The sequence below is a fragment of the Toxorhynchites rutilus genome, chromosome 3 (assembly GCF_029784135.1).
Source record: "Toxorhynchites rutilus septentrionalis strain SRP chromosome 3, ASM2978413v1, whole genome shotgun sequence".
Classification (NCBI taxonomy): Eukaryota; Metazoa; Arthropoda; class Insecta; order Diptera; family Culicidae; genus Toxorhynchites; species Toxorhynchites rutilus.
Window position 1 is genome coordinate 23929429 of NC_073746.1, and position 24552 is coordinate 23953980.

The 24552-nt window shown below is 38.7% G+C and overlaps 1 protein-coding gene across 3 annotated transcripts in view; it reads left to right on the forward strand.

The window, feature by feature from the left end:
* LOC129779311 (nitric oxide synthase) overlaps positions 1-24552 on the forward strand; it is a 325833-nt gene that overhangs the window by 147061 nt on the left and 154220 nt on the right. The gene's annotated exons all lie outside the window — the stretch shown is intronic.

Here is a 24552-nt window from a genome sequence, read left to right on the forward strand (position 1 = left end):
TGGCGAATAAAAGACCACTTAAAGCCCTCAGCTGCCGTCTAGCAAAAAAAAAAAGTATCTCCCATGCGATTGTGTGAAAAGCATTATGGAGATGGAATTCCGAGCAAGTTGGGATGCAGAGGGAGAAACATTACACCAGATTGACGTTAGCAGTTTTTTTATTCTCTTTCTGTTGCGGTCTCGGGCGTTGCCAGGAAAGTGGCTGACATGTTCGTTGGCTTTCAACACGCTGACGCGGTGTTCAAATTTAATGTGTTGAGGTGAGCCAACAACATGATCCATCTACGTCAATAGATAAACAAAACCATGGAAAGAAACATGTTTTAACATTTGCGTGCTGCAACTTTTCTAATCAACCTTATCTACAGTGCCGGTCATCCTGGACACTGAAGGAAAGAAGAACTCCCACCGGTGACAGGAGACATCCGAAGCGAAAAGAAATTTAGGTGAATAAAAAACCTCCGGACGGGTTCCGACAGCAGAGCGGTAAAAAAATTTACTCAGTCTAGCGCACTCATTCTGCATAATGTGATGTGAATTCTAATTTTTCCTACATGCATAGCTCTCTCCTGCTAGGCATTGAAACATTTTTTTCTCACCCTCTCACTGTAGCTCAGTGTCATACAGTTCTTGAGCTACGTTGGGGTGCACTTTTCAGACATGTTGAACAGAGTGAATAATGTACTTCAATGTTAGGTTACGCCCCGAAGTGCAGGAGCTAGACACTGTGTCAGCATTTTTGTGTATAACTATGATCAAGTTGATTGACTGCTTCAACAGTTTAAAATGTCCCGTCTCAAGATATGAGATCGCGAACGAATCCCCCGATGGCAGGATGACTTAAACATCAGTTCTAGAGCGTTCAGACTAGCTTGTTCATTTTTTGTTCATAATTTTTTATCCCTCTCACAGCTCTTTCTTCCGGCCATTTATGCGCTCATGTTGGGATTCCGATCAAAAAGTTAACCTTTCCGCAGAGCAACAGAATGTACAAATGGAAAGGAAAACCCCAGTTCAAGTGGCGCGCTAAATATAATATTTGCTCATGTGAGATATGTCAACTAAAGTCGAGATGACAATGTCGAGTGATGCTAGGTCAAGTCGTTGGACAAATAAAAGAAAAGAAGTTGTCCTGTGCTTTGAGGTTTATGTTACCAGCAGCTTTTTGCTGGGAAAATAAGTGTTTGGACTAGGGATTGCATTACCGTGCTAAAATTTCAATAACCGGTTATTCGGTAATGAAAATTTCTTTACCGGTAAAACCGGTAAATTACCGGTTAACAAAAAACTTTGAAATAAACCATTTTCTTGAAGAAACGATTTTTATTCACAATGATTAGTTTACAAGAAAATATTTTTCAAGTTCTTGCTACTTAGTAGCTACTTTGCTACTATTTAGGGACACAAATAATGTTAATTTTGTCGTTTTCTGATCTTAATCGGATCTCATGAACGAAATTTCCAGGAGAGAAAAACATATGTTCATAGTTCAATGATGTTGGGCGTACAGTACGAAAAGCATCGAATACCATTGTCATGTATTTGCCTCTGATGCTCTCTGTTAATACCTTTGATTGCTGCAATCGTCGTTCAAGATTTCTCTTGATGCTAAACTATTCTGCAGGTTCTGCATCGTCCAATGGATTTTTTTCTCTCTTGTTGTCCAACTACTGAAGTCTGAAGTGACGAACGATTTCAAATGCCTGCTTGATCATTGCATTCCGTGACATTTGATAGAAGACGCCGAAGTCATCATTTATTATGTCACGACTAGGAATGGGCGCTCTTTAGAAAAAGATCGAACTTGACGAATCGGTTTTCTGAATGGCGTAGAGATCGTTCCACTGATTAAATCGGTACCAAAGAATCGATCTTTGAAAAACCAAATGTATTTTTTACAATTTCTTCATTTACTCTATATGAGAGCCGTCTTTTCTTTAAACAGGGAATACAAATTTTATATTTCTATTCAAACATCAAAGACATTTAATTTTATTACTCATTATGAAGGCCATAACAAATTTAAAGCTCAGAAAAATTGCATTTTCCAGAGCATTCGTTTTGAAACGTCATGGAATTAATTAAATAAACTAATTGAAAATTATTACTAGAAATTCAACAACTGGTATTTGTTCAAAACTCAGCTAGCAAACATCCCATGTGTCCGTGCTACACTGAAAAAATATCTATAAAAAGTTTTTCTAAGATCGAAAAAATCGGAAGAAAAAGATCGATTTTCTCGATTTTTTCGAGTACAAAGAATCGATCCAAAAAATCGAAATAGAAAAGATCGATTTTCTATAAATCGATCCAAGATCGCCCAATCCTAGCCACGTCCTCGATCAGAATGATTATTTATATACGCGAACAAATCTGCCTATACAAAACGTTTATCCTTTCCTTCGGGGTTCCAAGCAGCTGCTTCGAAATTTCTGATGGTTGCTCCGATAGCTCTTCTAACATAAATGGCAATCCGACGTCAGGTTCATAAAGGGTGCAGTTCTTCCGCCATAGCAGTCCAACAGCGATGAGAACTGGTTCGAGGCCATCAACCAATTCTTTTATCGCTGTCTGTTCTTCATCGCTGAAGCTTATCCTGTGTCTCGTCTCCAGATCGAGCAGCTCTGAAGCTGAAGCTCGGAGGTCCTAGAATCGGCACAACACTACCAGTTTTGTTTTTTCGATCTTATTTTGATTCTCAAGTAATATTTCGAAGCGGCATAAAGGCAAATATTATTGTAAAATTTAATTACCGAAATTACCGGTTATTGATATTAAAATTACCGGTGATTCGGTTATGAAAAATAACCCGGTATTACCGGTAAAACCGTTCCTCGGTTTTCTACTTCTTTGCTACAGTTTTTAATTACCGATGATATGGTTAGCACAGCAGAAAAGAAATTGAAGTCCTCCACGGGATGTGGCCCTGACGGTATTCCATCACTTGTGCTCAAACGTTGCATGCATTCGCTGGCTAAACCACTCGCAACAGTGTTTAATCTTTCACTGAACTCTGGCGTATTTCCGAACTGTTGGAAACAGTCGTTTGTTTTCCCTGTGTTCAAGAAAGGGTGCAAAAGGGTCGTTTCGAATTACCGCGGTATAGCTGCGTTAAGTGCCACGTCCAAGCTATTTGAATTGATCATTCTTAACGAGTTAGTGCACAGATACGCGCATTATATATCGGAGGACCAACACGGATTCATGCCAAAACGTTCAACGACGACTAACCTAACTTGCTTCACTTCCTATGTAGTTCGTCAAATAGAAAATCGTCAGCAAGTGGATGCTATATACACGGATTTATCTGCAGCATTCGATAAAATGAACCATCAAATCGCAATAGCTAAACTTGACAAACTAGGCATGGATGGCGATCCAGAGCTGATTTTTGTCACTGTCACTGCTCATATTTTAGCTACTATGACGACCATTGCAACATTACTATCGAACGACGTGCAACAAAACACAAACCGACAAAACAAGTTGTTCGCTCTTTGCTGATGAATGGTTTGTCAGAGTGCTCTGACGATCAAAGCATGTTGCTTGTCATTGCACTATTGTGGCCAAGACGGAAAATACTATGTCATTTGGTGTTATGGAAGTTTATACTTTTTTTCAATTTGTTTAATGGAAATTTACACATTTATCAGGGTTTATAGGGCTTCGTGAATATCCTTATTATATAAAAATGCTAAACATCGAGGAGAATAAAATATATAAATGAGTATAGGATCTGCCAAATACGTGCATTTGGATGCCGGGCAGAAATTTCATCGACGGAATTTCTTCATTATCCTCACATGTGAAGATTTGTCATTGCTAGTTGAAATTTATGTCCTGAATTCAACCGCTATAAACACCTTATGTGTAAAGTAAGGAATTGATACATGTAACGAACTGTTTCCTTATCTTAGTGTGTCTGGGTTTAATGGTAATTTATTGAAGTTGAGGACAATTAGTTGATATTTTGTAATAGAATCAAAAGATATCTGCTAATCCTTCCCATTTTCAATCAGGTTTTTATTTGAAAGGAAAGTTAAACCGGTCGTCTTGTTTAATGAGTTCCATAGATTCTCAGGTGATTCGTTGGGACTTAGTAGTATGTGAACATCAATGCTTCCTTATTCTAGTATAAATAACTAAGAGAATGATTGGGTTGGAGTGGCGCACCTGCAATTGCGGTATGACATTTATGCAGGAATAATGAGGGAGAACTGATAAGGTCAATTTTAATTGAGGATAAATTTTTGCCCCGTTAAGCTCGGATTGTTATTGCTGCGGTTCACATTCAATACGCATCAAAAACATTTGCACAATATTAATATCGATATTTATTGTATAAATAGAAAACAGTCGAAAATTCGGCTTGACAGAAATCACATATCGTGAAACATCCGAAAATAAACCATGTCCTTTTTTATTTCCTTATTTAGTAACTGTCAGTGATTAATGTTTCTCTAACGAAAAGCTCAATGTCGGCCCCTAGGGACTGACATGGGGCTCAATGTGTTAAGCAAGCCAAATTCTGGTAAAATCAAGCTTGTTATTCAGCCATTCCATGCCAAATCGATATAGTGGTTCTCAGATTTTCATGACAATTGGTAGTTATATTCCTTATCGCGGAATATTGAATCCGTTTTTTTTATTAATTTTTCATTATTTTTTATTCTTTCCGATTAACATTTTAGAGTGGTCCGCCAAATCAACTTTTAACCTTTTTTCCAAAACTGACTTTTTCAAATTTCATAAACTTTAGATACAGGACCGATTCAAATGATCGACATATCAAATTGAAGCCAATGAGCTTGTCTTTTTTGAAAAATATTTCCATTGCCCTTTTGTTTTCGTAATTATTTATTGTATTTGTGTTTTATCGTTTACATGATTTAGGAACCAAAGGCAAGCTTTCTTTTTAGTTTTTATTTTTTTTCTTGAAAACTTTTTTACATAACATATCCAAAAATCGAAGAGATGAATTTTTCGTTTTTGTGTTATGATTTTTCAAAGTTAACAAGTTTCATCTAAATTCAATCTTATTAAAAAAGCAATCGTCGAAATTGATTTAAGACCTTACGTGTAACATGATAGTCTGGGATTACAAATTATAATAAGTATTGATAATGTAACCATGATACAGTCGCTATAAATCATTGTAGGCACATGGCAGTCTAGTCGCATATGAATATTGAACGAAGACTAAAAACACGTTAACTTTAAAAATCATAACACAAAAATGAAAGGAAACACCTCTCTGATTATTGGATATGGATAAAAAAAATCTCAGTGTTCAAGAAAAAACATAAAAAATATAGCGTCCTTTATTTTTGGCCATGTAAACTATAAAAAACAAATACAATCAATAATTACGAAAACTAAATCCAATTTTTCGCAAGTGTAATATATTTTTTCAATTTAGGCTTATTGGATTCAATTTGATATGTCGATCATCTAAGTCGGTCCAGTAGTTCAAAAGTTATGAATTTTTGAAAAAAAATCACTTTTGGAAAAAGGGGAAAAATGGATTTTTTGGACCACTGAATTTTAAAATGGAAATGGGCACCCTAATGGAACAATAAAAAAATACGAGTCTAATATCCTGCGATAAGAAACGAAACTACCAATTTTCATGAAAATCTGAGAACCACTTTATCGATTTGGCATGACTGATTCATAAAAGAGCAACCTGAATAATGAAACAAAAACTATAGAAATTTTCAAATGTTACGAGAGAGTTGTATTGGAATTTTTGTAAGAAAAGAGGTGGGAAGTTGTTTTAAATTATATTTTTTATTAACAAGATTAAGTTCGTCTTTTATTGAAACATTGTTTCAAGCAAACTCAATTCAACAAACATCTGTTCTCATATAATAACCCTTAACATATATCTAGTAATATAAAACCTGTCTTGCAATCTAGTTGTTTGAATTCATCTCTGTGATTGTGTCGTTCCAGATGTAAAGGTCTGACCTAACCTTATCTGAAAGATCCTTGTTCAATTTGACTAGAAGAATATTAGAAAGGGTTTCCGCTCCTAAACCAGTTCTCTGATCAGAAAGGATTATCGCCAATGCACTGAACGCTCTTTCAACCGATACCTGACTGGATGGTGTAGCCAAAACAACCATAGCTACGGAGTGTAGTTCCGGGTGGGTATATTTACGAGCTACCCAGTGTTTCCACACATTGAAAGTATGGGGCTGACGATCCTGTGTATCCAAAGCTCTTATTTGATTATAAAAAGTTGAAGAATGGTCAGAGCTTGTATTGAATGTCCCACCAAACATTTTGGTCAATATATCATCGACTTTGTCGTTAAAGTCAAATGCATTCGTGTGTTCCTTTTCATCAGAAGACACCACTGGGCTTAGAGAGCGAATTCGTTTCCAAGTATCTGCAATAAAATTCTGAAAAGAACATATTATTTTAACATAATTCAACATAAGAATTGATAAAAATAATGTCTAAAAATGTTTTTTTGTTTGAAAAACAAAAAAAAATAAAAATATATTACCAAAAGAATTTTATAATTCATTTACATAAAAAAAATAGAAAAAGTTTGGGTGTACGTGAACGTTACTGAAAAATACATGAATTTCTGCTTTCTCATTAGTAGACTCAAAAACTGTAGAATCAAGGAAGTGCTCCCTTGGCCGAGTGGTTAGCGTCATAACTAACATGCCGGGTGTTCGGGTTCGATTCCCGTTCTGGTCGGGGGAATTTTTCGTTAAAGAAATTTCCTCCGACTTGCACTGTGATCACGCGTATTCTATCTAGAGCTTGCCACTCAAAATGCATTCAAGGCGTGTTATTTGGCATAGAAATCTCAACTAAGTACTAATAAAAATGACGCAAGTAATACTACGTTGAGACGGCGAAGTTCCTCTAGGAACGTTAGTGCCATTGAAGAAGAAGAAGAATCAAGGAAGTTCAACCTCGGATCCAAATATAAAGATGCCTTAAATGCCATGTTGTTGCGAAGACGTTCCAATCGATTTGTGCATGTTGATACAAGGGCATTAGAGAAAGGATTGCCTTTCAGCATACTGACCTCCTGAATGGCAACCAACCAGTCGATGTAGAATTGTGACAAGGGATAATGATCGGCCTGCATAACCTTTGTACAGTGATATAACGGCCTGGTAGCATCAACGTAATCTCTGATAAATCTCCAATCATCCTTGCCCAAACCTGAAAAAGTATTTTTTTCTTACATTTATTTATTGGAACGATTAAATTGTCTTAATTCACACATTTCAGAATACTGAGTTCCCAGTTCAACAAATTTCGCTTCTTGCTTTAAAATGCTAGACAACATTTTGTATTTACCGCCCCAACGTGTTGGTGACCAGAGCGGAGGGAGGGCAAGTTGTTGAACCTCGACGAATGATTTATATTTAACTTGACGTAGATGACGTACTACTTCCGTGATGCATTTAAGATTCGGATCAGCTTTATCAAAAACATCCGCAATCGCAAGTTGGAGGGAATGAACCGCGCACCGAACAAGGGATATCCGTGCATCCCACTCTAGCTCAAGCTCTTCAATGAGGTCTCTTTCCTGTGGTATGTTCTCATCATCTTCGAACAATAAAGTCGATACTGCAATGGAATCATTCAGCAAAGATTTATTTTTTTTACGGCAGCAACCATGTTGCTGGCGTTGTCCACCGTAATGCTAAAGATTTGATCCAACTTCAAATCATAGACACGCAATGTTTCCAATACTTTATCACGCAAAAACACAGCAGTTTGTCTCTGGTCTACTTCAATCATTCCTACAACAGAGATCAACATTAATTCGTTGGCAATAAAGAAATATACATAAACGAAAATACCCAAGGTTCGAATCACCAATTTTCCGTTGAGTTCGTACTGTGCGTTGATTCCGAGAACGTGACGACCATGCCGTGATGCAGAATCCAATTTGATAGATACCAGCTTGTGTTTCATTTCGACTGCCATTATTGATTTTAGTTTGTTAGCTGCTGCAGAAATCCAAACCTTGATGTTTGATCTGGATACTTTTATGTTCACAGCATCTGCTATAGGATCAAGCAACATTTTCAGACCCTCCCATTGAAAGCAGTTCAAAGGCAGGTTGTGTTGCGTGACAAGCTTTATGGTTCCTTCGACATACGTTCGCTTGTCGACGGAAACAAGGCGCTTAGTGATTACTCGTGACCTTTTTTCTTGATTTCCATCGGGAAAGAGCCCTTTAATTTCCGCTGCCGTTTTATGTTTGTTCCGGAAGTGTCGTACCAAATTTCCTGAATCGAAATTCTCCTGTATATAAGTACAACCACTGTCAGGATCAATAGCACAATAATATTTAATGCCTTCGATTTTGCAACACTCTTTGGCAATTTCGGCAAAACTTTTCCTGCCGTGAGCTCGCTTTCTCTGCATAGAGGAACACCCCACACTACTGTTCTCACCGATCGGCATAATAATTCTTTAAACAAAAATCAAACTCAACAACCGGAACGGAAATCGTAACTTTGCTCGTTGAAAATTAAATACAATCTACGACAATCAACAATTCGTTACGGACATTTTTACAGCCTACTTGATCGGTCAAAGCGTATTGACGGAGCTCGGCAACAGGTATCGTGTTGCATCGTACTCCGTCAGTCACCATTTGACCAAGAATTTCGTCAGTAGCAAGTGACTAACGTTGCACGTTAGTTGTCAGTGATATTGATGAAACTGTGCAACTCTGTGGCGATCTGTTACTCTGGCTGGAATCTTACCTATGTGGTCGTAACATGTCTGTCAAGATTGGAGACCATGTTTCGAAACCCTTTCCAGCTTGCTCTGGTGTTCCCCAAGGAAGTCACCTCGGACCGTTTCTATTCCTACTATACATGAATGATGTCAACTTCGTACTAAACTGCCTCAAACTCTCGTATGCAGATGACCTGAAGCTGTTCTATAAGATTGAGCAGCCACAAGACGCGGTTTTTCTACAACAACAGTTAGAAACATTCGCTAAATGGTGTCATAGTAATAGAATGTCACTAAACGTGTCCAAATGCGCGGTAATTTCGTTTGGACGTAAACGCTCTCTTTTTCACTTCGGTTACAGTCTGGAAGGTGTACAATTACAGCGAGAATCGACTATCAAGGACTTGGGCATCCTGATTGATACGAAAGTTACCTTCAAGGATCACATTACACTCGTCGTATCTAAAGCCTCTTCGCAGCTGGGTTTTCTCTTTCGTTTTGCCAAAAAGTTTAGGGATATCTACTGCCTGAAAGCTCTGTACTGTTCTATTGTGCGCCCCATCCTGGAATATTCATCGGTCATATGGTCTCCTTACTACCAAAATGAAAACCAACGGATTGAGGCAGTACAGAGAAAATTCGTCCGCTTTGCTCTACGTCATCTTAGGTGGACGGATCCATTTAACCTGCCTAGTTACAAGAGTCGTTGTTTACTTATTAAACTGGAGTTGTTGGATGAGAGACGCAACGTAGCAAAGGCTTGCTTCATTGCAGACCTGCTGCAGGGCAACACTGATTGTTCTACTTTGCTCGGCTTTTTAGACATTAATATACGTCGTCGCAGCCTTCGTACACACACGTTCCTTAGTACCCCTTCTGCTAGAACGAATTATGGTTTGCATGAACCAATGCGGAGTATGTCTCGTCTCTTCAATAGGTGTTACCACGTTTTTAATTTTAATATGACGCGTGAAACAAATAAGTGTAACTTTAGAAGTGTTCTGTGTTAATTTATATTATTTTACTTGTCATTGGGGTACAATGTTACCTGTTGACCAAATAAACAAATAAACAATGACTATGAACAAAAAAAGCCTATTTATGTTTTGTGAACATTTATCATCTGTTCCCGCTCAACTAATATGAATTTTCGGACATTCCACAAAAAAACTGAGAAATTTAAAATTGCGACATGATACTCAGCTCAGCTTTCAAAACACACACATAGGAAACATGAGCTTATTGAAACAAATCAATTGAAAGATTGTTGCATGAAAAGCCCGTCCTAGAGAAAAAAATGCATTGAACTTAAATAAAGTCCTAAGTGAATTCAAAGACCGGAAAATCTTTGACATTAAAAATAAGTTGGATATTATTGAAAAACTTGAAAAAGGCATTAAAAACAAAACAGTATCCAATGAATTTCATGTGCAGCACAAAACAATTTCATCCATAATAAAAATAAGGAGCCAAATTCGTGAAAATGTAAGATGTGTAAGGCAATTGTCAATGTCGCTTACATAGAAGTTGTACAAAAGGGGGCTTAAACATGAGCCCTGGGGGAGGCTCATGTAAGAGAACCGACTTACTGCCGAATCTCCGTGAGAAAAGTTCAAATGCTTCTCACAAAGCAAGTTATATAACATATTATTCAATAGAGGCGGCAGACCCCGAGAGTGTAATTTGTCTGACAAAACCTGTCCAAGAATACTGAAGCCATTTGTTTTATTTTCGGCGTAAGCCAATTGAATTTCTGAAGAAAGCAACGCAAGACAATCATTCGTCCCCTTGCCCCTGCGGAACCCATATTGTGTATCTGAGAGTAGGCCATTCGTTTCAACCCATCGATCAAGGCGAAACAAGATCATTTTCTCCAACAATTTCCGTATACAAGACAGCATTGCTATTGGGCGGTACGAATTGAAGTCGGACGCGGGTTTTCCGGGTTTTTGAATAGCTATAACTCGTACTTGTCTCCAATCATCTGGAACAATATTATGCCCCAGAAACCGATTGAATAAATTCAACAAGCGATGTTTCGCCACATCAGGGAGGTTTTTCAGCAAGTTGAACTTAATTCGATCCGATCCCGGAGCAGAATTGTTACAAGAAAGGAGAGCAAGAGAGAATTCTACCATCGAAAACTCGGAATCAAGATCGCACCTATCTTGTGGTATATCTCGAATTATTTTTTGCACAGGAGCGGAATCAGGACAAACCTTCCGTGCAAAATTAAAAATCCATCGGTGTGAATATTCTTCGCTTTCATTCGTTGAAGAGCGATTTCTCATGTTTCGAGCCACTTTCCATAATTTTTTCATTGACGTTTCTCGTGACAAACCTCCCACGAAATTTCGCCAATAAGCACGTTTTTTTCCCTTTGATCAAATTTTTGAACTGGTTCTCAAGGGATAAATACGTTTGAAAATTTTCAGGGGTTCCACGTTTCCCTAAAGCTTTAAATGCATTCGATTTTTCTACAAAAAGCTTGGAACATTGGCTATCCCACCATGGATTGGGAGGCCTTCGACGAATAGTGGAACCTGGGATGGGTTTCGTTTGAGCGCGAATCACGCTGTCATAGATCAAACGAGAAAGGAAGTTATACTCTTCCAATGGAGGTAAACCATCTCTGGAATTGATGGCTAGAGCAATCGCGTCCGTATATTTTTTCCAGTCAATGTGTCTTGTGAGGTCACATGCCATGTTTATAGATTCAGAAGAATTCGACCCAATGGTGATGGAAATTTTGATTGGCAAGTGATCACTACCGTTGGGGTCCTGGATTACATTCCACTTGCAATCTAACGATAGTGAATTCGAGCAAAGCGAGAGGTCAAGAGCACTTGGGTTAGCAGGAGGTTTAGGTACACGTGTTGTTTCCCCAGTATTCAAAACGGTCATATTGAAGCTGTTACAAAGGTCATATATCAACAATGAACGATTGTCGTCGTACTGTTCCCCCCAGGCAGTTCCATGAGAGTTGAAATCTCCCAAGATCAATCGTGGCTCAGGAAGGAGTGAGCGCATGTCAACAAGTTGCTTGCGGCTAACCGCAGCTCTCGGAGGCCAATACAAGCTGACAATACAGAGGTCTTTGCCTCTGATGTTTGCATGACAAGCAACAACTTCGATCCCTTCAATAGGTGGAAGGTCAATTCGAAAAAATGAGTGGCACTTATTGATCCCCAGTAACACCCCTTCGTATCTGTCATCACGGTCTAAGCGTATAATATTAAAATCGTGGAAAGAGAGATAATTTTGAGAAGAGAGCCAAGTTTCGGACAGAGCAAAAACATCACAATTGAACTTATCAATCAAAAATTTGAATGTATCCAATTTAGGGATAAGACTACGACAATTCCAGTGCTCCCGTGGCCGAGTGGTTAGCGTCAAACCTAGCATGCCGGGGGTTCGGGTTCGATTCCCGTTCTGGTCGGGGAAATTTTTCTTCAAAGAAAATTCCTCTGACTTGCACTGTGGTCACGCGTATTCTAGAGCTTGCCACTCAGAATGCATTCAAGGCGTGTTATTTGGCATAGAAATCTCAACTAAGTACTAATGAAAATGACGCAAGTAATATTACGTTGAGACGGCGGAGTTCCTCTAGGAACGTTAGTGCCATATAAGAAGAAGAAGAACTACGACAATTCCACAGTAAAACAGTGATATCTCCGACCTCTCTATTTGAATTAGACATCAAGAGAGATAATCATTGCAAGGAGGGGCCATGTTTGCATCAATTGTTGCAAAATTGTCTTTAATACTGGAAGCATTGAGATGACAATGGTTCTGATGGAGTCGGAGACATTAAAACACGTGAAGATTTGATCCACAAGGTCAGTCAACTTTATAAATCCCGATTGGGAAGTTTAACTGGACGGAAAAACAGGGACAGATGGGGTTTTTGATGTCCCCTCGAGTGCTGGGTCGTTCGAGGGTGAACTATTCCCACGGAAGCCAGGAGGAACCTGATTTTGCTTGTCCGCTGCACTCGACTTTTTAGGCAAACTAACAAGGGGTATCACCGGGGGAACTTGTTCTTGAAATTTCGGAGTGGTCACATTTTTGCGCCGGGGATTCCCTTTGAAAATAAACGGTGTGCCCCCGCTAGCTGTGTCCGCTTCCATTTCATCAACTGGCAACGTAGAGAAAACATTGTGTGTGGAGATTGTTTGTTGTTGTTGTTGGGCCAGTGGAGAAGCGCATAATGGAAATATAATAATAATATTTCATATAATTGCCGACTATGGCAAATAGAGAGGGATCTCCAAGTATGGAGATCTCTTACAATGAAAATATTGAGATTCCCTCGGTTGCCCAGAAAGGGGCCGGAAAGTCGCTAAAACGCGTAACAGAAGATGTATCTTCTGAAGAAGATTCAACCAACACTAAAAAGCCCCCCTCCAAGAAATCCGCAAATCTCTCCTCTCAATCGCTTCCCCCTCCTGTTTCCACTCAACCTTCGACCTCGCATTCCTCATCTGTTGTCTCCGATCCCCCTCAAACATCCACTTCCTCTCCCCCTTCTAACGACACCGTTCCCGCGCAAACCTCGTCCTCGTCTTCCCTTTCTGTTGTGTCCTCTCCCCGGGTCAAGGTTTATCCAGAAGACGCACCTGGAACTGGTTCCTGGGTTGTTTTCTTCCGGCCCAAACCATACGGAAAAGCGCTGAATGTTATTCAGATCACGAAAGATCTGACAAGATACTCCTCCGTGATCGAAGTTTTGAAAGTTAAACCGAACAAACTGCGTGTTATCGTGGGTGATCGGAAACATGCAAACGATATTGTGATCGATCAGAGGTTCACCCTGGAGTATCGTGTCTACGTGCCGTCCCATGACGTAGAAATCTCGGGGGTGGTAACTGAAACGGGTCTGACGTGTAAAATGATAAAAGAAGGATTTGGAAAATTTAAAAGACTCCCTATTGTGAGTGTAAAAATCTTGGACTGCCGCCAACTAGGGAAAGTCTCTCAAGAAGGGGGAGAGACTAAATTCACGCCGTCCGACTCGTTTCGAGTAACTTTTGCTGGTTCCGCCCTCCCTGACTACGTCATGGTGGATAAATTGAGGCTGCCTTTGCGACTCTTCGTGCCAAAGCCCATGACTTGCCAAAAATGCAAGTCAGTTGGTCACACTTCAGCTTATTGTGCCAACAAGGAGCGCTGAGCCACTTGCGGAGAGCAACATGAGGGGAAATCCTGCAGTGCGACTGAGCATAAATGTCCATATTGCGGGGGATCTCCACACGAGCTCTCAGCTTGTGAAACTTACAAGAGTCGCTGGGAAAACAGAAGCGCTCTTTAAAGGAACGCTCGAAGCGCACTTTTGCGGAAATTATAAAGGGCGCTTCTCCACTGGCCCAACAACAACAACAAACAATCTCCACACACAATGTTTTCTCTACGTTGCCAGTTGATGAAATGGAAGCGGACACAGCTAGCGGGGGCACACCGTTTATTTTCAAAGGGAATCCCCGGCGCAAAAATGTGACCACTCCGAAATTTCAAGAACAAGTTCCCCCGGTGATACCCCTTGTTAGTTTGCCTAAAAAATCGAGTGCAGCGGACAAGCAAAATCAGGTTCCTCCTGGCTTCCGTGGGAATAGTTCACCCTCGAACGACCCAGCACTCGAGGGGGCATCAAAAACCCCATCTGTCCCTGTTTTTCCGTCCAGCTAAACTTCCCAATCGGGATTTATAAAGTTGACTGACCTTGTGGATCAAATCTTCACGTGTTTTAATGTCTCCGACTCCATCAGAACCATTGTCATCTCAATGCTTCCAGTATTAAAGACAATTTTGCAACAATTGATGCAAACATGGCCCCTCCTTGCAATGATTATCTCTCTTGATGTCTAATTCAAATAGAGAGGTCGGAGATATCAAATATAATAAATTATTTTTTGAAATTTATTGAAATCTTATTTCTATCAAATCTTAAAATATATTGATTTCTAAAAATACCAAATTGCACACACCGGTGCTGCTGTACTCAGCGATCACCCGATCGCGTGCTGTGTGCTCGGCACAAACGAGATAGTGTATCACACACCACCAAGGAGTAGTCTGGAACGCTTCTTCACACTAACGAACGGCAGGTCACACCAATACCAATTAGTGTGCGATTGACCATCGACGCCCGTAATGGCGCTGGTTCGACGAAAATCGAAAGCCAGCCACTTTGCCTGCCTTTGAGGCTAACTTTTCTTCTCTCACTGATGTTCCACGGTGAGATAGATGCGCGGCGAAAAAAAAACCCAGGGCGGGGAAAAAAACTAACGGTACTCGATATTCGTGGTACTCGATTACGGTAACGGGATAGAGAGCACTTACGTCCGATTACTTGGCGTTGTCGACGATGGGAGCTCCTGGTGTTACACCACATGAGATTTTAGGATTTTTATTTTGTCGAGAGGTCAATTGTTCGCATTTACATAATCACATCACTTACCGCAGTGAATCTTGATTTTTCTTAACCATTCCCACTAACAACTATCCCTTCCATGATAAACGCTAGGGAACCACGCTATAGAGGCGACCCTTCTGGCCTTCGGGCGGCGAATATCATACTAACATTCCTTCCCTTCCCCTGGTGACTGTAAGGACGTGGCCGGCGTCGTTATTGACCATTTAAAGCTCAAATCATCGAAAATTGCACAACGAGAATGATTTGCTAGTCCCAAGCGTCATTCTGTGTGTTCTTTGGGCAATTTGGTTGGGTCAGGTCAATCACGGAGAGCAACTACGAATTGTTCAGTCTACCCAAGCTCAAGCTCAAGCTATTTAGAGAATTGACATTTCCAATTGCAATTATATGATATATCAATTTATTTCACATACTGCAAACGCTGAAAACAGTAACACAGAGATATTAAGGAAATTATTAAAGCCAATATTTACACACACAAGAGAAAAGGAAAAGTGTTTGCTTGGGACTTTCCTACTGAGAACCCCCATTGAAGTATACAACTCAGAGTGAGACATTCTTGTAGGTTCTCTAAGCAAACATGAACAGAATAAATCTGTTTTCTCGAGTGGAATAAACATTTCACTATCCTACGAGTTCTGCATACGTCACAATTGGAAAACCTCCGTTCAATCATCCCCAAAACACCCCCTTTCTCTCTCAACTTTTCTTTTCCTCTTCCGATGAAAAAAAAAAAATCAAACGTCCAACTTTTCGCACAGAATCCACGTCAAAAAATGTTTTACATAGACACAAACCGTTCCGAACTTCGGGCGTCGGTTGACGAAGGTGTGACACATTCTACGGCGGCGGTATCGAAAATCAGTTTTCCCTGGAAAAAGTTTGTGTTTCCCTTTTAATTTTTGCACACTCTTCTCAGTTTCCTTAAAGATAGCCGTCGGGGGAAATTTTCCGGCCGATATCTGATTGGTAATCAAGTGAACAAGTGCTACCAACGTTCCGGGAATATAGGAAGGACGTTGGCAAGAGATCAGAAAAAGGTGATGAAATTAAATGGCTGTTAAGAAGTTCGCTCACGAAGGGAGAAATTGTTTCCCTTTTGCTTGAGGAATTCGATCGGGGGATACCCGCTGGTGGGGGAGGGTTTGCTGTGTTCGTGATGCATTTGTTTGGTCGAAGAGATACTTCCACGGAAGTAAACTGAAAACATGTGGAAGCTTAAAGTAAAAGTTAAAGTTGAAGCTTAAAGTAATCGATTACCTGCGGTTGATACTTCATCATTATGATTATTGGAAATGACGCTCAATTGAGACAGCGCCATTTTCCCAAGCGCCCGCAATAAATTCCTCGGAACAATCCACTTAAAACACAGGTAAACGGTACGGTGAGACGAAAAACAATTTGGGGGAGTAGTATTTTGATGAGATGAATGAAATGCGCCCATTCAGCTTCCCTATCATTGGTCCCCGAATGGTTCGATAATGGCAAATCAAACGTGTATGAAAGTGGCCATTCCATTTCAAGCAACTTTTAAGGAATGGGAAGCAACCGAAGAAGAATGGGAAAAAGGTCTTTGCGTTGGGATCTTTCCGGTCACCTTAACTAGTGACAACCGTAAATTTAATGATCTTTGGCGGAAAGCTGAGCAGCTGTTATTTGAACCCATGAATGACCCTTTTCGATGTCGATAAATTATCGACTACGCAATTGATTTGGTTGGAGAGAAATGGTTTATATTCGTTTTAAAGGACAGGGAAACCATCACTCAGTTCTACAATAATATTAAATTTTCCTATTTTCCACTGTACTCAAATTTTCATTACACACAACCAGCTGCTTGTATTCTTCAGTTCCAAACCAGCATAAACTGACAAATGCTGACAGAGAACGTATCTCCTCTTGTGTTGTCCTGTTGAAAGAGGAATCAAAGCGATTAAATTCAGTCACACACTGGTACACAAAATCAGCTTACAGCTTCACGCGGAGAAGTGACAAACACAGCATGAGCCGAATTGCTCAGGGATGATAATTGTCATTCACAGGTGTGGGAAAAGAGAGCGCATTTATGCAGATTCACGATGTATGTGCTTGCTGTCACGAATGCCATCAGCTTGGAAATGGACGGCTCAGTTGTATGCACTGCTCAACTTCCTGTCACCACGAGTTTGTGCATGAGGGAGTGTTGGTAGTGAGGAATCTTTTCCAGCCAACACTTTCGCTTGGAAGTTTGTGGCTGTCAGAAATTGCATATCGGTCAAAATTTTTTCAACAAACAGAGCAACAATCGATCAAATGTTTTCAAACGTAACGATTCAACAGGTTTCTATTATAAATCGTCGATTCATTCGGACCGGACTGAGTAACATTATGATGATTTCGAGTAAATCGAACTCAAAAGGGTCAATCTGTGTAATTTTAGTAGTTTTCAATCATTCTCCCCAATTGTTTTTCTACAGATCTTAGTTACTCTTTCCCAAGGGGATGTAATTTTATTATGACAGAAAAAACCTCTTTAAGGTCAATCAGGAGGGTTTCACATCTGGCTATGTGTACTTGGTCCACTCTAAATGAACAATTTGATGATGAAATCATATCATTGATTTAGTACGCAGTCAACTTGGATTTTAAACTGTAGACTCTCCTCCAATAAACCTATACAGTAAAATAAACCATTTTTAGGGTTTATGGTTCATAAGTACTTTTTTTACCAAAAATAATAGATTAGTACAACAAGTACAATTCAGTATTTCATTTGAAATTCCTTCCACTTTTGACAGAAAAACTTTGCTTCTCTCTAGTCGCTATGGTCGTAAGCACTTCGTCCACTTTGATTGCATACTATCATCTGTTTTTGATGATTTTTTCAAAATGAATTTATTTATAGCTGTCTAAAACATAAGGGTGGTCTGATAAAAGGATAATGGTGCTGAAGAGATTATTGATTGTTTGTTACTGAGAACTATTTTTTTTTCTTTTTTTGTTACTGAACACCGATCAAATGATGTTTTTATTAGGGTTGATTTCATTGTGTCTGTCATAAATCGCATCAACGTCGTGCAACACCATTAATATTTAAAATTATTTTTGGAAACACATGGAGTTGATCTATACACAAGTTTGAAGCTACACTTGGTTTAGGATATTTTAATTACAATTTTATATGTTTGATGTGTGTTTTCGTAAGGATCAGAATATCACGAATGATTTTGGTAGATTTAAAGATGTTTTTTTCCAAAACCAAATCAATAACGAGACCAATAATTGAACTTTTGTCCAGAACGTCATTTTTCGTCTCTGATTATAAATATTTCGGGAAATGATAACTGCACAGAAAATCGAGGGGCAATTTTAAAAACTTAAAACAAGTCTGTAAAAGTCCAAGTTTCAAGTCATGACGGAATTATTTTTTTCAAAAACTTTAAAGTCTAAAAAATAGCATTTTTGAGCTTTATATTACATTTATATTTTTATATTTTTAAGCTATATATTGGGCCTGATCACGAACATCACTGTCACGTAAGCTTTCACGTCACTTACACTTCATTTAATCTTTTTGTGTCTATCATCATTGTCACGGACAGTTACGTGTAAAAATAAACTCCGTGAAGTGAAAGAGTTCATTCCCGTTTATAAGAGACAATTTCGGGTGTTTGAAAGTTATGTCGGTTGCATAATTTAAACGTCCGAAACGTTGACCGTTGACCGTCCGAACGTTATGTAGGTAAAATTAATACAGTGTATGGGATAATATTTAATTTCATCAAGCGTATGTTTTAGAATGACAAGTTTGCGATTATACCTCGATGATTCGATGTTTCAATGTCAACTATTCGGGCTCATCCAATTATTCATTTTTTTCGTGCGTTAGTTTGCTGAATCAAACGCTGGTTCAAAGATGAGGAGAAAGTTGTTGAACATATGGGAATGTAATTTTATTTTCTCTTTCTATAAATTTTTCTGTAAGACATAAAACATGACTATTATGTATAATAATGAACATCTCTGTCTGTCTCGTTTGTGTTTGTGTCACTAAGTGTTATACACTTGAACACCCCCAAATAAAGACACTCCAGAGTAAGAGATAGATAGAGAGATAGAGAGACAGAAAAGGAATAAATACGACTGAATAGATAAAGGATGGGGAGAAGTAAAATAGGTCCTTTTGAAGATTTATATAAAAGAGTAATAAGAAAGTTTTGTTCCTATTGATGTGCTGTGAAATAAATCGATGATGTAAAAAATTAAATCTGAAATAAATTTGGAATAAAAGGAGAAATTATCAGTGTACCTACGTGGACTTACCTGGAATGTTCGACTGGATACTCACCTGGAAATTGAATCAAATTCTTACCTGAACTTACCTGAAGTATCGTTTTTGTGGTACCTGGAATGAGAAGGAAATTTTGGAGGATGTATGGAAATTTGGGATAAAAGGAATGATGGTATAATTCAGTCCACGAACCGCTGAGACACAACAGTTTGAATAGTGAGAAGTATTTAGTATAGGTCAAAGTTAGAATCCTTTTGTAAGAACCATTTCTACAATTCTATTGAATAATAATACCTTCTTTAACTCATCAATATAATCTGAGTTACTTCCATATGGGATTCTGAATTTCAATCCTTTTATCTTTCCTATTCTCGTGTAATTTGATGGATTTCAAGGAATTTTCCAAAAGCAGAAAGCGATGCAGATTTTTTTTTTAGATGCATATCAAAATTATGAAAAAAAAAAATTTCAAAACAGTATCTTGTGAATACTTTGCAATGACAGATTCATTCTTTCCTTGTTTGAAATTTATTATCAGTTCAGTTCAGTTCTTTGTTTCTAAGAAACATTAAACTTTGCAGTTCGTTTGGCTCTTAAATCTGTTATAACTTTTTAAATATTCTTTTATTCAAAGCACGCTTCAAAACAATATCGGTGAAAATATTTTAAATATTTACGTCCTCACGTCCTTTACGTCAGGATTTAGTCCAAAAATGCCACCAAGCGGGTGAATTGCTGTTTGTTTATCTTTTCTCTCCTAAACAAGACAAGACAAGATTCAAAATGCTAGCAAGAAAGCTAGATAAATACGAAACTGTTAACCCTCAGCCATCTGTAATCGTTCTGTATTTTAGATACTGAATAACAAAAGTGCGCCGAATTTTATTTTGTAAGGCGCCCAATTTCTAAATTCCCAATCATACGGGGTTAAATGGCCCAGCAGAAATATAATATGCCCATGAGTTGTTTGACTCAGAGACTATAAAGCTCAGAGAAACAGCTTGTATGAATGAGAGATTCCATCAATCTATTCCCTTCATGCCCACCAGCGAAGAGAAGAAACCGTTCTTCCGGAAAATTGCTTCCAAAGAAAATTATTTTTCTTATTTTTTTAAAGCATGTTACAAATGTAAAACTTACATGGTAGGATACTATGATTGACTAGTACGATTGCCTATGTCCATTGCAATTCTATCCTTTCTTGCTGGTTTACGAGAAAATCAGGCGGGTCAAATTGCCCGGCAGGCGCGTTTTAGACACATCTCCTCTATATGGTATATATCATTTATTTATCAAGTATTATCAAGTATTTTTAGTGTAGCATTTTGCTCGGTCAATTTAGTAGGAACTTTAAATTATTTTTTTTCACCGAAATGTATATATATATATATATTTATATATATATATATATATATATATATATATATATATATATATATATATATATATATATATATATATATATATATAACATTATAACATAATAAGATAAATAAGATAAACATTATCTTTCAACCCACCTAATGACACCATTACCATTTCCAGAGTATTGGAATGCTATAACGAAATCCACGCCATTGCTGCAGATCTTCTTCTTCTTCAATGGCACTAACGTTCCTAGAGGAACTTCGCCGTCTCAACGTAGTAAAGGGTGTGTCACATCAAATTGCATCACGGAAAAAACGCTGTAGAAATTCGCCCAGTAGACCGATCCTTTTGAAAATTTTAGACAGTAAAATAAAAACTATTAAACAACTTTTGGCATTTTCTTTTTATTCATACTTCGAGCCCAAGCCCGTATGCTCGCACCTTCCTCTTTACCCCGTCCATAAGGTTCTGTACAACGTCAGGTTGTAGTTTTTTTTGAACAGAAATCCATTTTCTCTTGAAGTCCGCCTCCGATTTGACAACTTTTGGGTTCTTCCAGAGGGCCTGCTTCATAATCGCCCAATATTTCTCTATTGGGCGAAGCTCCGGCGCGTTGGGCGGGTTCATTTCCTTTGGCACGAAGGTGACCCCGTTGGCTTCGTACCACTCCAACACGTCCTTTGAATAGTGACACGAAGCGAGATCCGGCCAGAAGATGGTCGGGCCCTCGTGCTGCTTCAATAGTGGTAGTAAGCGCTTCTGTAGGCACTCCTTAAGGTAAACCTGCCCGTTTACCGTGCCGGTCATCACGAAAGGGGCGCTCCGCTTTGCGCAAGAGCAGATCGCTTGCCACACCATGACTTTTTGGCAAACTTGGATAGTTTCTGCTTGCGAATCTTCTCCGGAACGCTGAATTTGTCCTCTGCGGAGAAGAACAACAGGCCCGGCAGCTGACGAAAGTCCGCTTTGACGTAGGTTTCGTCGTCCATTACCAGGCAATGCGGCTTCGTCAGCATTTCGGTGTACAGCTTCCGGGCTCGCGTCTTCCCTACATGTTTTGCCTTTCGTCGTGGTTAGGAGCCTTCTGAACCTTGTATGTACGCAGGCCCTCCCGCTGCTTGGTCCGCTGGACGAATGAACTTGACAAATTCAGCTTATTGGCGATATCCCGAACCGAACTTCTCGGATCACGTCTAAACTGCTTAACTACGCGCTTGTGATCTTTTTGACTGACGGAGCATCCATTTTTGCCGTTCTTCACCTTCCGGTCGATGGTTAGGTTCTCGAAGTATCGTTTTAGTACTCTGCTGACCGTAGATTGGACGATTCCCAGTATCTTACCGATGTCCCGATGTGACAACTCCGGATTCTCGAAATGAGTGCACAGGATTAATTCACGACGCTCTTTTTCGTTCGACGACATTTTTCCAAATTTACTAAAAATTGACAGTGAAGCATGGCCAACGTGATCTATACACTCTTATCTGATTATAAGCGGAAGCTGAAGATATAATTCCTAAAAATTAAATTTCTACAGCGTTTTTTCCGTGATGCAATTTGATGTGACACACCCTTTATTACTTGCGTCATTTTTATTAGTACTTAGTTGAGATTTCTATGCCAAATAACACGCCTTGAATGCATTCTGAGTGGCAAGCTCTAGAGAATACGCGTGATCACAGTGCAAGTCGGAGGAAATTTCTTTGACGAAAAATTCCCCCGACCAGAACGGGAATCGAACCCGAACACCCGGCATGTTAGTTATGACGCTAACCACTCGGCCACGGGAGCACATTGCTGCAGATGCCGGACATTATTTGTCGGTGATTGCTGTATGAATGAATGATGATAAATTGAAACAATAGGAATCAAATACGTATGTTATACATAAAATAATAATATACTGACATAATACAAGTAAAATTGGTTAATTTTGCAATTTTGGGTTATTTCCATAAAAATGTTTAATGCTATTCTAGAGTTGAGCAATACTTTTCCCTCAATTATTATCTCCCAAATATGAAATGAACTTATTTCGGTTTAAACACAAAAACCATGTTTTTGAAAAGAGTGATAGCAAGAGAGATACCAGGAGTGCATGAGTGCAAATTTTGTTATAGTTACCTTGAGAAACGAATACAGGTCGGACTCGATTATCCGGAGTTTTTATTTTTTTTTTCACTCCGTATAATCGAATCCTCCGGATAATCGAGTCATAAAAAAAAAGAATTTTATCTCGTTAAACGTAATATAATTATGATTTGCTCTTATTTATTAAACGTTTTTATCTAGGTTAGCCCGTTTGTACGTTTGTGACTTTGTAACTTTGTAACTTTGTCTGTAGCGCTGTACCACATTAATAGAAATTTAACGCTCTTCCTGTTGACCGTTTGATCTGAAATTTGGAACACATCTTTATCTCTGGTGTTCTTATTAAACTGCGTATTCCATGATCTTGAAAATCCAGGATGGCGGCCGCTACAAAATTGCGGATTATGTACATATTTTCTCAAAATCCTATCAATATGAGTTTTCCCAAAACCCCATCAATATGGGTATCGAATGAATGGGCTTGACCAGTAGAACACAATTATTTATGGAAAATATAAATCCAACATGGCGACCGCTACAAAACGGCGAATAACAAATTTTCTCAGAACCCATCAATATGTATATCAAATGATAGGGATTGACTAGTAGAACACAGTTATTTATGTATAATGCAAATCCAAAATGGCCGTCACCACAAAATGGCGCCATATATATATTTTCAAAACCTCATCAATATGGATATCAAAAGAAAGTTCTCGACTAGTAGAACATAGCAGATAATGAAAAATCCAATTCCAAGATGGCCGCAGTCCTCAAACAACTAATCACATTTTCAATGGTTTCATTCAGCTTGACCTGTTTCTATGTATGTTTGAATGTTTGTAGGATTGTCCCACATTAATAGAAAATTGACTCCGTTCCTGATGACTGATTGATCTGAAATTTGGAACATACATTTAATTCTACTGTCATTATAAAACTGCGTACTCCATGATCTTGAAAAATTCAATCTGGCCGTCGTTTTGATACCCATATTGATGAGGTTGCGAAAAAATATATATGGCGTTATCTTGTGGTGGCGACCATTTTGGGTTTACATTTTTCATAAATAACTGTATTCTACTAGTCAAGCCTTTTCATTTGATACCCATATTGATGGGGCTCTGAGAAAATATGTAATCCGCTATTATGTAGCGGCCGCCATCTTGTATTTGCATTTTTCATAAATAACTATATTCTATTAGTCACGTCCTTTGAGTTGATACCCATATAGATGGGGTTCTGAGACAATATGTAATCTGCCATTTTGTAGTGGCCGCCATTTTGGGTTTTTCATTTTTCATAAATAACTATGTTCTACTAGTCAAGCCCTTTCATTTGATACCCATATTGATGGGGTTTTGGAAAAACTCATATTGATGGGATTTTGAGAAAATATGTAAATAATCCGTACTATTCAATATGGAATTATTATACAAATTAATAAAATAATCCGGATAATCGAGTCTAAAATTCCGGTTAATCGAATCTCGGATAATCGAGTCTCCGGATAATCGAGTCCGACCTGTACTTTGACTCCATGAATGATTGACGTAGGAGTACGACTGACAGGAGAACAAAGAGCACCCAATAAATAGTGCATTTGCTGCCGCAAACCGTCTGAAATTCGGGTTCCGTAAAGTAAAGACCATCATTCATCAAC